This window comes from Herpailurus yagouaroundi, unplaced genomic scaffold (assembly GCF_014898765.1).
Source record: "Herpailurus yagouaroundi ecotype Mexico unplaced genomic scaffold, PumYag 67555, whole genome shotgun sequence".
Taxonomy (NCBI): Eukaryota; Metazoa; Chordata; class Mammalia; order Carnivora; family Felidae; genus Herpailurus; species Herpailurus yagouaroundi.
In genome coordinates, this window is record NW_024420361.1 from 3,895,643 (window position 1) to 3,910,027 (window position 14,385).

At 37.6% G+C, this 14,385-nt stretch overlaps 1 protein-coding gene across 2 annotated transcripts in view; it reads left to right on the plus strand.

The window, feature by feature from the left end:
* POF1B (POF1B actin binding protein) overlaps positions 1-14,385 on the plus strand; it is an 87,402-nt gene that overhangs the window by 54,423 nt on the left and 18,594 nt on the right. The gene's annotated exons all lie outside the window — the stretch shown is intronic.

The window sequence follows — 14,385 nt, forward strand, 5'->3', positions numbered from 1 at the left end:
TTTTAGCTCCATCCTCTCTAACTTCTTGCTTTAATATTCATAACTGCAACCATTCTGTTACTATTATCCTCAATTGCTTTACCTCCTTATCTTATTGTCCCTCCCACTTAGCAAAATCCCATCTCTGGAGTAGTCTATCTCTCTTTATATATTGTTTCTTTTTACCACCATCTCCTCTTTCTAATACCTAACATGCACTACCCCTAGAATTCAGAGGACTCTATGGGGGCTATTTTATTTACCCTGATTTCCTTAGTGCTTAGCATGGTGACTAGTTTGTGTGGTGCTCAATAAACATTTGGTGAATATATGAATGCTTTATTTTTTTATTTAAGTTTTTAAATTCCCGTTAGTTAACATATAGTGTAATATTAGTTTCAGGTATGCAATATAGTGATTTAACACTTCCATATATCACCTGGTGCTCATCACAAGTGCCCTCCTTAATCCCCATCACATATTTAACACATCCCCCCAGCACTTCCCTTCTGGTAACTATCAGTTTGTTCTCTATAGTTAACTTATAAATCTAAAAACCCAAAAAAACAAATAATCCAATTAAAAGTGGGCAGAAGACATGAACAGACATTTTCCCAAAGAAACATACAGATCTCCAACAGACAAATGAAAAGATGCTCAACATCACTGATCATCAAGGAAAGGCAAATCAAAACTACAATGAATGCCTTCTTTACTGCTACATCCATGCAGTTAAACACTGTTAGAGGAAGGCACAAGCATTTATTTGAATTGATGTCATTATAAATGCATGATTTCCATCTTCTATTATTTTATACTAATCAACACTTTCTCCCATTACCCAAACAACTATTTCACACAACTATCCATGTGCATAAGGTCACTAGCTTAAAATCTTCCCCCTCTCTCTGAGTAGTCAATTATTTATTGAGTGTCCACTATGTACCAGAGACACTGTGCTAAGTGCTTTTCCTATATTGTCTTATTTGCACAGTAACACTATAAAGTTTCAAATAGAGACCCAAAGAGTGTAAGTTATCAAGGTCACAACAGCTACTAAGTGCTTGAGATGGATTAAACATTTCTGAGAACTATTTTTACCTATAAATTGTGATTCAGCTTTTCTGCAAAGCATCCCTTAGATATTTAGCTTGGTCTAAGTGTTCCTCTTCTGTGAATTAATTATTCCCTGTGAATATTTCTATCAAAGTATCACATTGTATAATCAAGAGTATATAGAGGGGTGCCTGGGTGGCTCAGTAGGTTGAACACGTGACTCTTAAGTTCAGCTCAGATCATGATCTCACGGTTCGTGTGTTTGAGCCCCAGGTCAGGCTCTGCACTGACAGTAGTGTGGAACCTGCTTAGGATTCTCTCTCTCTCTCTCTCTCTCTGCTTGGGATTCTCTCTGTCTCTCTCTCTCTCTCTCTCTCTCTCTCTCTCTCTCAGTCTTTTTCTCTGCCTCTCCCCCGCTTGTACTCTCTGTCTCTCTCAAAAATAAATAAATAAATAAATAAATAAGAGTATATAGAGACTTAGTCTTAAGTACCCTAATTCTATATTCAGAGTTCATATCCTTGGTTTATGTTTCAGCTTTAGTTACATACGTGATGTGTAATGTCAGGCAACTTGCTTAACTTCTCTGTACCTCAGTTTCTTTATCTATAAAATAGGGATTATAATAACAATACTTCTAGATTTGTTATAAGCAATAAATGATTTAAGATGTACACTTACAAACAACATCAGCATCATGTAAGAACTTGAAAATAAACCTACAGACTCAGAAAGTCAGGGTGTATGGGTCAGCAACAAACCCTCCAGAGGATTCTGACACATGCTCAAGTTTGAGAACCATTTACCTAAGGCCACAAAAGTGGAACAATCTGGGACTAGAACCCATAATCTGAGAACCTTTTCTCCTTAAGCAAATAGTTTAAACTTTATCATTGCTTTTGATGGCTATAATATTTTTTTTAATTTAAATTCAAGTTAGTTAACATACAGGGGTAGAACCCAGTGATTCATCTCTTACATTGGACATCCATTGCTCATCCTGAAAAGTGTCCTCCTTAATGCCCATCACCCATTTAACCCACCCCCCCAACTTCAACTCCAGCAACCCTCAGTTTGTTCTCTGTATCTAAGAGTCTTTTATGGCTAAACTTTCAATACTAGGCATATAGTTCCAATTTTTTTAAGATATTATAGACAAATTGAATAAACTATCAATTTTTTGGATTCATTGAACTTGAAAAGTTCACATAATTTAGACTGGTTTTACATTGTTCAAATTTTGTCTTGGGAAAATTATGTTTGTATGAAGTAAGATAATATTTGTGTTTGTATTGCCCCAAAACAGTCCAGAGCACATGACTTTGCAATGTCGTTTCTCAATAAAGGGATACAGAATGAGAGTTAAATATATTCTAAATTTATTGGTTTCATACTATTTAGAAGCAGACAAAGTAACTGAGCAAATGGAGTTACATTATTTCATAATGATTATTCTAGAAAAGGTGTAATCAGGGCTTCAGAACAGCTCTTTCTTTGAGGAGTTTTGATAAATTTACATGGATGACTTAAATGTGTTATTAAGCAATATAAAGCCTTGAACTTAATTCCTAGATTACCTAAAATACCACACACACAAATGAAATAGAAAGGTATTGTCTCCACATTAGTAAAAACTCCATTTGGAGAGGGCCTCATAAAATTTTGGTGCTTAAGACTGACAGAAGTTTGTGAGTTTCTTTTATTACTTCTCCCATTTCCACCTTTCTTTCCTTTTTTTGTTTTTCCTTAATATATTCCGTCCTTTCTAAGAGGTGAGATAGCATATAGTAAGTGCCACTATTTTTTAAAATATTTTAAAAAATTGTTTAAAGGATATTTTTTTTTAATTCCAGTTAGTTAACATACAGTGTAATATTAGTTTTAGGTGCACACTATAGTGATCCAACACTACCACACAACAGTGGTGCTCATCACAAGTCGACTCCTTAATCCCTATCACCTATTTAACCCATCCCTCCCTCATTTCCACTCTGGTAACCATCAGTTTGTTCTCTGTAATTAAGAGTCTGTTTTTTCATTTGCCTCTACCTCTCTTTTTCTCCCCTTATGCTCACTCGTTTCTTAAATTCCACATATAAGTGAAAGCATATGGTATTTGTCTTTTTCTGACAGACTTATTTCCCTTTGCATAATACTCCCTGGCTCCACCAATGTCATTGCAAATGGCAAGATTTAATTCTTTTTTATGGCTGAGTAATATTCCATTGTGTGTGTGTGAGTGTGTGTGTGTGTGTATACCACCTCTTCTTTATCTACTCATCAGTGGATGGAAATTTGGGCTGTTCCCATAGTTTGGTGTTTGTAAATAATGCTGCTACAAACATCAGAGTACATATATCCCTTTGAATTAGTAATTTTGTATTCTTTGGGTAAATACCTAGTCATGCAATTGCTGGATCCTAGGGTAGCTCTATTTTTACTTTTTGAGGAACCTCCATGCTGTTTTCCAGAGGGACTGCACCAGTTTGCATTCCCACCAATAGTTCAAGAGGGTTCCTTTTTCTCCACATCTTTTCCAACACCTATTGTTTCTTGTGTTGTTTATTTTAGCCATTCTAACAGGAGAAAGATAATATCTCATTTTAGTTTTGATTTCTATTTCCCTGATGATCCCTGATGCTGAGCATCTTTTCATGTGCCAGTTGTCCAACTCTGTCTCCTTAGAAAAATATCTATTCATGTCTTCTGCCCATTTTAATTAGATTATTAAATTTTAGGGTGTTGAATTTTATAAGTTCTTTATATAGTTCTTTATATACTAAACCTTTATCAGATATATCATTTTCAAATATTTTCTCCAATTCGGTAGGTTGCCTTCTTTTGTTGATTGTTTCCTTCACTGTGCAGACGCTTTTTATTTTGATGAAGTTCCAATAGTTTAATTTTATTTTTGTTTCCCTTGCCTCAGGAAACATCTAGAAAGAAGTTCATAAGGCAGTATCAAAGAGGTTACTGCCTGTATTCTCTTCTACGATTTTTATGGTTTCAGGTCTCACACTTATGTCTTTAATCTATTTTGAACTTACTTCTGTATTTGGTTTAAGAAAGTGGTCCACTTTCATTCTTTTGTATGTTGCTATCCAGTTTTCCCAACACCACTTGTTGAATAAACATTCTTTTTTCCATTGGATATTCTTTTTTGATTGTTGAAGATTAATTGACCTTATAGTTGTGAGTTCATTTCTGGGTTTAACTATGTGTCTATATTTGTGCCAGTACCATACTGCCTTGATGACTACAGCTTTGTAATATAACTTGAAGTCCAGAAGTGTGATGTCTCCAAGAAGCACAGAGGACCCCCATTAGATTCAACAAAAACTGACCATCAACAAGGCATATCATAGTCAAATTCACAAAAGACTCAGGCAAGGAGGGAATCATGAAAGCAGCAAGGGAAAAAAAGTCCCTAACATACAAGGGAAGACAGATCAGGTTTGCAGCAGACCTATCCATAGAAACCTGGCAGGCCAGAAAGGAGTGGCAGGATATATTCAGTGTGCTGAATCAGAAAAATATGCAGCCAAGAATTATTTATCCAGAAAGGCTGTCATCAAAATAGAAGGAGAGATAAAAAGTTTCCCATACAAACAAAAATTAAAGGAGTTTGTGACCACTAAACCAGCCCTGCAAGAAATTTTAAGGGGGACTTTCTGAGGGGAGAATAGATGAAAATATACATATAAAAATAAATAAATACCAAAAACAACAAAGATTAGAAAAGACCAGAGAACAGACCAGAAACTCCAACTCTACAAGTATCATAAAGGCAATAAAATCATATCTTTCAGTGGTCACTCTAAACGTCAATGGACTCAATGCTCCAAGCAAAAGACATAGGGTAACAGAATGGATAAGAAAACAAGATCCATCTATATGCTGTTTACAAGAGACCCACTTTAGGCCTAAAGATACTTTCGGATTGAAAATAAGGGGATGGAGAACCATCATGCTAATGGCCAACAAAAGAAAGCCAGAGTAGCCATAATTATATCAGACAATCTAGACTTTAAAATGAAGACTGTATCCAGAGATGCAGAAGGGCATTATATCATAATCAAGGGGTCTATAGATCAAGAAGACCTAACAATTGTAAACATTTATGCACCAAATGTGAAAACACCCAAATATATAAATCAATTAATCACAAACATAAAGAAATTCATTGATAGTAATACAATAATAGTAGGAGACTTCAACACCCCACTCACAGCAATAGACAGATCATCTAATCAAAAAATCAACAAGGAAACATCTTTGAATGACACACTGGACCAGATGGACTTCACAGATATATTCAGAACATTACATCCTAAAGCAGCAGAATATACATTCTTCTATAGTGCACATGGAACATTCTCCAGAATAGACCATATACTGGGACACAAATCAGCCCTAAGGAAGTAAAAAAGATCGAGATCACACCATGCATATTTTCAGACCACAACGCTATGAAACTCGAAATCAACCACAAGAAAAATTTGGCAAATTTTCCAAGTAACAAGTAACAAGTAACAAATACTTGGAGACTGAAGAACATCCTACTAATGAATGAATGGGCTAACAAAACAGTTAAAGAGGAAATTTAAAAGTATATGGAAATCAAGGAAAATGATAACACCACAACCCAAAACCTCTGGGACACAGCAAATGTGGGCATAAGGAGTATATAACAATCCAGGCCTTCCTAAAGAAAGAAAAAGGATCTCAGATACACAACCTAACCTTACGCCTTAAGGAGCTGGAAAAAGAACAGCAAATAAAACCCAAAAACAACAGAAGACAGGAAATAATAAACATTAGAGCAGAAATTAATGCTATTGAAACCAAAAGAAAAAAAAAACAGTAGAACAGATAAATGAAACCAGAAGTTGGTTTTTTGAAAGAATTAACTAAATTGATCAACCACTAGCCAGTAAGATCAAAACGGAAAAGGAAAGGACCCAAATAAATTAAATCAAGAATGGAAGATGAGAGATCACGACCAACACAACAGAAATAACAACAATAATAAGAGAATATTATGAGCAATTATATGCCAATAAAATAAATAATCTGTAAGAAATGGACAAATTACTAGAAACATATACACTACCAAAACTGAAACAGGAAGAAATAGAAAATTTGAACAGACCGATAACCAGTAAGGAAATTGAATTAGTAATCAAAAATCTGCCAAAAAAAACAAGAGTCCAGGAAGAAGGAGAATATGGAGGCGTAGGAGAACGCTGGCTCACAGCGTCCTGCTGATCACTTAGATTCCACCCACATCTACCTAAATAACCTAGAAAACCACCAGAAGACTAGCAGAATGGACTCTCCAGAGGCAAGCATAGACAAGAGGCCCACGGAAGGGAGTAGGAAGGGCAGAGGAGCAATGCGCACTACATATACTGGTGGGAGGGAGCCAGGACAGTGGAGGGGCAGCTGCCTGGCAGGACAGAGCCACTGACTCTGATTTGCAAAAGCAGAGGGGCCTCACTGTGTGAGTTCTGACAACCACCGGGACTTAACATCTGGAATGCTAAAAATCAGCAGCTCTGCTCAGAGAGCAGGAGGGTGAGAAGACACCGGGAGGGAGAATTGTTGAGCCCCAGAAGACAGACCTCAGCTCAGTGGGGAACAAAGGCGTTGGCCAGTGCCATCTCCCTCTCCCATCCCTCAGCCAAAATACCAAAGGGAACCAGTTCCCGTCACCAAACTTGCTTGCACCACACACACACCCAACACTGTGTTTCTGTGGATGCATCCCTCCGACGGGTCTGCCTCACTCCTGGTGGTGCAGGGCTCCTCCCGAGGGGACCACTGAAGACAAAGTGAGCTAAGCCTGCACCTCCCACCCCTGTGTACCTTGCGGATACACCCGGCTAACACGGCAAATACCATCAAAGTAGCACCACAAGCCTGGCAGTATGTAAGTAGCCCAGACAGGGGCCATACCACTCCACAGTGGGTCCTGACCCTGGGAGAGGGGAAGATAAGGTGTACACCAGTCTGACTGTGGCCCCAGCTGTGGACTGGGGACAGACATCAGGTCTGACTGCAGCCCCTCCCACCAATACAAGTTACTCCAGACAACACAGGGGAAGTGCCCTGCAGTTCCTCACCACTCCAGGGACTACCCAAAATGATGAAACTGAAGAACTCTCCTCAAAAGAAACTCCAGGAAGTAGCGACAGCTAATGAATTGATCAAAAACGATTTAAGCAATATAATGGACCATAGAGTTAGAATAATATTCATAAAATTAATCGCTGGGCTTGAGAAAAGTATACAGGACAGCAGAGAATCTATTACCACAGAGAACAAGGGACTAAGAAACAGCCAAGAGGAGCTAAAAAATGCTATAAATGAGGTGCAAAATAAAATGGAGGCAGCCATAGCACATATTGAAGAGGCAGAGGAGATAATAGGTGAATTAGAAGATAAAATTTTGGACAAGGAGGAAGCTGAGAAAAAGAGAGATTAAAAAAATGCAGGAGTATGAGGGGAGAATTAGAGAACTAAGTGATGCAATCAAGGGTAACAATATATGTATAATAGGGATGCCATAATGGGAAGAGAGAGAGAAAGGGGCTGAAAGTGTACTTGAACAAATTATAGCTGAGAACTTCCCTGATCTGGGGAAACAGGCATTGAAATCCAAGAGGCACAGAGAACTCCCTTCAGATATAACTTGAATCAACCTTCTGCATGACATATAATAGTGAAACTGGCAAAATAAAAGGATAAAGAGAAAATTCTGAAAGCAGCTAGAGATAAAAATGCTCTAACTTACAAAGGGAGACCCATAAAAGTAGTGGCAGACCTACCTACTGAAACTTGGCCGTCCAGAAAGGTATGGCGGGAAATCTTCAATGTGATGAACAGAACAAATATGCAGCCGAGAATCCCTTATCCAGCAAGTCTGTCATTCAGAATAGAAGGAGAGATAAAGGTCTTCCCAATCAAGTAAAAACTGAAGGAATTCATCACCACTAAACCAGCCGTAAAAGAGATCCTAAGGGAGATTCTGTGAGTAAAATGTTGCAAGGACAACAAAGTGCCAGAGACATCACTACAAGCATGAAAGCTACAGACATCACAGTGACTCTAAACCCATATCTTTTTATAATAACACTGAATGTAAATGGACTAAATGCACCAACCAAAAGACATAGGGTATCAGAATGGATAAAAAAAAAACAGGACCCATCTATTTGCTGTCTACAAGAGACTCATTTTAGACCTGAAGATACCTTCAGATTGAAAGTGAGGGGATGGAGAACTATCTGTCATGCTACTGGAAGTCAAAAGAAAGCTGGAGTAGCCATATTTATGTCAGACAAACTAGACTTTAAATTAAAGGCTGTAACAAGAGATGAAGAAGGGCATTATATAATCATTACAAGGTCTATCCATGAGGAAGACCTAACAATTATAAATGTCGATGCACCAAATACAGGAGCCCCCAAATATATAAAACAATTAATCACAAATATAAACAACCTTATTGGTAAGAATGTGGTAATTGCAGGGTACTTTAATACTCCACATACAACATTGGATAGATCATCTAGACACAGGATCAATAAAGAAACAAGGGCCCTGAATGATACACTGGATCAGATGGACTTGACAGATATATTTAGAAGTCTGCATCCCAAAGCAACAGAATATACTTTCTTCTTGAGTGCATATGGAACATTCTCCAAAATATATCACATACTGTGTAACAAAACAGCCCTTCATAAGTATACAAGAATTGAGATCATACCAGGCATACTTTCAGACCACAATGTTATGAAGCTTGAAATCAACCACAGGAAAAAGTCTGGAAAACATTCCAAAAGCATGGAGGTTAAAGAACACCCTACTATGGAAGGAATGGATCAACCAGGCAATTAGAGAAGAAATTAAGAAATATATGGAAACAAATGAAAATGAAAATACAACAATCCAAACGCTTTGGGATGCAGCGAAGGCAGTCCTGAGAGGAAAATAAATTGCAATGCAGGTCTATCTCAAGAAACAAGAAAAATCCCAAATAAAAAATCTAACGGCACACCTAAAGGAAATACAGGCAGAACAGCAAATACACCCCAAACCCAGCAGAAGAAGAGAAATAATAAACGTCAGAGCAGAAACAAACAATATAGAATCTAAAAAAAACTGTAGAGCAGATCAATGAAACCAAGAGTTGGTTTTTTGAAAAAATAAACAAAACTAATAAACCTCTAGTCAGGCTTCTCAAAAAGAAAAGGGAGATGACCCAAATAGACAAAATCATGAATGAAAATGGAATTATTACAATCAATCCCTCAGAAATACAGGCAATTATCAGGGAATACTATGAAAAATTATATGCCAACAAACTGGACAACCTGGAAAAAATGGACAAATTCCTAAGCACCCATACACTTTCCAAACTCCAACAGGAAGAAATAGAAAACTTGAACATACCCATAACCAGTGAAGAAGTTGAATAAGTTATCAAAAATCTCCCAACAAATAGGAGTCCAGGACCAGATGGTTTCCCTGGGGAATTCTACCAGACATTTAAATCAGAGATAATACCTATCTTTCTGAAGCTGTTCCAAACAATAGAAAGGGAAGGAAAACTTCCAGACCCATTCTATGAAGCCAGCATTACTTTGATTCCTAAACTAGACAGAGACCAGCAAAAAAAGAGAACTATAGGCCAATATCCCTGATGAACATGGATGCAAAAATTCTCAATAAGATACTAGCAAATCGAATTCAACAGCATATAAAAAGAATTATACACCATGATCAAGTGGGATTCATTCTTGGGATGCAGGGCTGGTTCAACATTCGCAAATCAATCAATGTGATACATCACATTAATAAAAGAAAAGATAAGAACCACATGATCCTGTCTATCAATGCAGAAAAAGCATTTGACAAAATTCAACATCCCTTCTTAATAAAAACGCTTGAGAACGTCAGGATAGAAGGAACAGATTTAAACATCATAGAAGCCATTTATGAAAAGCCCACAGCTAATTTCATCATCAATGGGGAAAAACTGAGAGCTTTCCCCCTGAGATCAGGAACATGACAGGGATGTCCACTCTCACCGCTGTTGTTTAACATAGTGTTGGAAGTTCTGGCATCAGCAATCAGACAACAAAAGGAAATCAAAGAATGAAAATTGGCAAATATGATGTCAAGCTTTCTCTTTTTACAGGATATTATACATGCAAAACCAGATACACTCCACGAAAAGTCTACTAGAACTGATAAATGAATTCAGCAAAGTAATAGGATATAAAATCACTGTATACAAATCAGTTGCAGTCTTATACACTAATAATGAAGCAACATAAAGACAAATAAAGAAAATGATCCCATTCACAATTGCACCAAGAAGCATAAAATACCTACGAATAAACCAAACCAAAGATGTAAAAGACCTGTATGCTGAAAACTATAGAAAGCTTATGAAGGAAATTGTAGAAGACATAAAGAAATGGGAAAACATTCCATGCTCATGGATTGGAAGAATAAGTATTGTTAAAATGTCATTACTATTCAAAGCAATCTACACATTCAATGCAATCCCAGTCAAAATTGCACCAGCATTCTTCACGGAGCTAAAACAAGCAATCCTAAAATTTGTATGGAGCCCCAAAGATCCCAAATAGCCAAAGTAATTTTGAAGAAGACCAAAGCAGGAGGCATCACAACCCCAGACTTTAGCCTCTACTACCAAGCTGTCATCATCAAGACAGCATGGTATTGGCACAAAAACGGACACATAGACCAATGGAATAGAATAAAAACTCCAGAATTAGACCCACAAATGTATGGCCAACTAATCTTTGACAAAGCAGAAAAGAATATCCAATGGGAAAAAGAGAGTCTCTTTAACAAATGGTGCTGTGAGAACTGGACAACAACATGCAAAAAGATGAAACTAGACCACTTTCTCACACCATTCACAAAAATAAACTCAAAGTCGATAAAGGACCTGAATGTGAGACAGGAAACCATCAAAACCCTAGAGAAAAAAGCAGAAAAAACCCTCTCTGACGTCAGCAGCAGAAATTTCATACTTTACACATCTCTAAAAGCAAGGGAATTAAAAGAAAAAATGAACTACTGGGACCTCATGAAGATAAAAATCTTCTGCTCTGCAAAGGAAACAATCAACAAAATTAAAAGTCAACTGATGGAATGGGAAAGGATATTTGCAAATGACATATGGGACAAAGGGCTAGTATCCAAAATCTATAAAGAGTGCACCAAACTTCACACCCAAAAAACAAATAAGAATAAAAGGGCAGAAAACATGAATAGACACTTCTCTAAAGAAGACATCCAGATGCCCAACAGGCACATGAAAAGATGCTCAACGTCGCTCCTCATCGGGGAAATACAAATCAAAACCACACTCAGATATCACCTCACGACAGTCAGTGGCTAAAATGAACAAAACAGGAGACAATTGATGCTGGCGAGGATGTGGAGAAAGGGGAACCCTCTTGCACTGTTGGTAGGAATGCGAATTGGTGCAGTCACTCTGGAAAACAGTGTGGAGGTTGCTCAAATATTAAAAATAGACCTACCCTATGACCCAGCAATAGCACTGCTAAGAATTTCCCCAAAGGATATAGGAGTGCTGACGCATAGGGGCACTTGCACCCCAATGTTTATAGCAGCGCTATCAACAATAGCCAAATTATGGAAAGAGCCTAAATGTCCACCAACTGATGAATGGATAAAGAAGTTGTGGTTTGTATGAACAGTGGAATACTACATGGCAATGAGGAAGAATGAAATATGGCCTTTTGTAGCAACGTGGATGGAACTGGAGAATGTTATGCTTAGTGCAATAAGTCATACAGAGAAAGACAGATACCATATGTTTTCACTCTTATGTGGATCCTGAGAAATTTAACAGAAGGCCATGGGGGAGGGGAAGGAAAAAATAAAGGTTACAGAGGGAGGGAGCCAAACCATAAGAGACTCTTAAAACTGAGAACAAACTGAGGGTTGATGGGGGGTGGGAGGGAGGGGAGGGTGGGTCTTGGATATTGAGGAGGGCACCTGTTGGAATGAGCACTGGGTGTTATATGGAACCTAATTTGATCATAAATTTAATATTTAAAGAAAAAACAAAAAGAAAAACAAAAAAACAAGAGCCCAGGGCCAAATGGCTTTCCAGGGGAGTTCTGCCCAAAAATTTAAGGAAGAGTTAACACCTATTCTTTTGAAGCTGTTCCAGAAAATAGAAATGGAAGGAAAACTTCCAAACTCTTTCTATGAAGCCAACATTACCTTAATTCAAAAAGCAGACCTAGACCATACTATAAAGGAGAACTAATGACCAATTTCCCTGATGAACATGGATGCAAAAATCCTCAACAAGGTATTAGTTAACCGATACAACAATACATTAAAAAAATTATTCACCATGACCAACTGGGATTTATACCTGGGATGCAAGGCTGGTTCAATATCCACAAAATAAATAACGTGATTCATCACATCAATAAAAGAAAGGACAAGAACCATAGATTCTCTCAATAGATGCATGGAAAGTGTTTGACATAATACAGCATCCTTTCTTGATAAAAACCGTCACGAAAGTAGTGATAGAAGGATCATACTTCGAGATCATAAAAGCCATATATAAATGACCTAATGCTAATATCATCCTCAATTGGGAAAAACTGAGAGCTTTCCCCTAAGGTCAGGAAAAACACAGGGATGTCCACTATCACCACTGTTATTCAACATAGTATTGGAAGTCTTAGCCTCTGCAATCAGACAACACAAAGAAATAAAAGGCATCCAAATCAGCCAGGAAGGGGTAAAACTTTCACTCTTCGCAGATGACATGATACTATACATGGAAAACCCCAAAGATTCCACCAAAAAACTGCTAGAAGTGATTCATGAATTCAGCAAACTTGTAGGATATAAAATCAATGCACAGAAATTGGTTGCATTCCTATACACCAACAATGAAGTGACAGAAATAATAATCAAGGAATTGATCCCATTTACAGTTGCACCAATAACCATAAAACACCTAGGAATAAATCTAACCAAAGAGGTGAAAAATCTATACACTGAAAACTATAGAAAGCTTATGAAAGAAATTGAAGAAAACACAAAAAAATGGAAAAAAGATTCCATGCTTCTGGATAGGAGGAACAAATATTGTTAAAATGTCGATACTATCCAAAGCAATCTACATATTCGATGCAATCCCTATCAAAGTAACACCAGCATTTTTTACAGAGCTAGAACAAATAATCCTAAAATTTGTATGGAACCGGAAAATACCCCAAATAGCCAAAGAAGTCTTGAAAAAGAAAACCAAAGCAGGAGAGGAGACATCACAATCCCAGACTTCAAGCTATACTATCAAAGCTATAATCATCAAGACAGTATGGTACTGGCACAAGAACAGACACTCAGACCAATGGAACAGAATAAAGAACCCAGCAATGGACCCAGAAATGTATAGCCAAGTAATCTATGACAAAGCAGGAAAGAATATCCAGTGAAATAAAGACAGTGTCTTCAGCAAGTGGTGCTGGGAAAACTGGACAGTGATATGCAGAAGTATGAACCTGGACCACTCTCTTACACTATACACAAAAATAAACTCAAAACGGGTGAAAGACCTAAATTTAAGACAGGAAGCCATCAAAATCCTCGAGGAGAAAGGAGGCACAAACGTCTTTGATCTTGCCTGCAGCAACTTCTTACTGAACACATCTCTACAGGCAAGGGAAACAAAAGCAAAAATGAACTCCTGGGACCTCATCAAAATAAAAAGCTTCTGCACAGCAAAAGAAACAATCAGTAAAACTAAAAGGCAACTGACAGAATGGAGAAGATATTTGCAAATGACATATCAGATAAAGGGTTAGGATCCAAAATCTATAAAGAACTTATCAAACTCAACATCCAAAAAACAAATAATCCAGTGAAGAAATGGGCAAAAGACATGAATAGACACTTCTCCACGGAAGACATCAGATGGCCAACCAACACATGAAACAATGCTCAACATCACTCATCATCAGGGAAATACAAGTCAAAACCACAATGAGATACCACATGATACCTGTCAGAGTGGCTAACAGTAACAACTCAGGCAATATCAGATATTGGTGAGGATGCAGAGAAAGAGGATCTCTTTTGCATTGTTGGTGGCAATGCACACTGGTGCAGCCACTCTGGAAAACTATATGGAGGTTCCTTAAAAAACTAAAAATAGAACTACCCTACGACCCAGCAATTGCACTACTAGGCATTTATCCACGGGATACAGGTGCGCTGTTTTGAAGGGACACATGCACCCCCATGTTT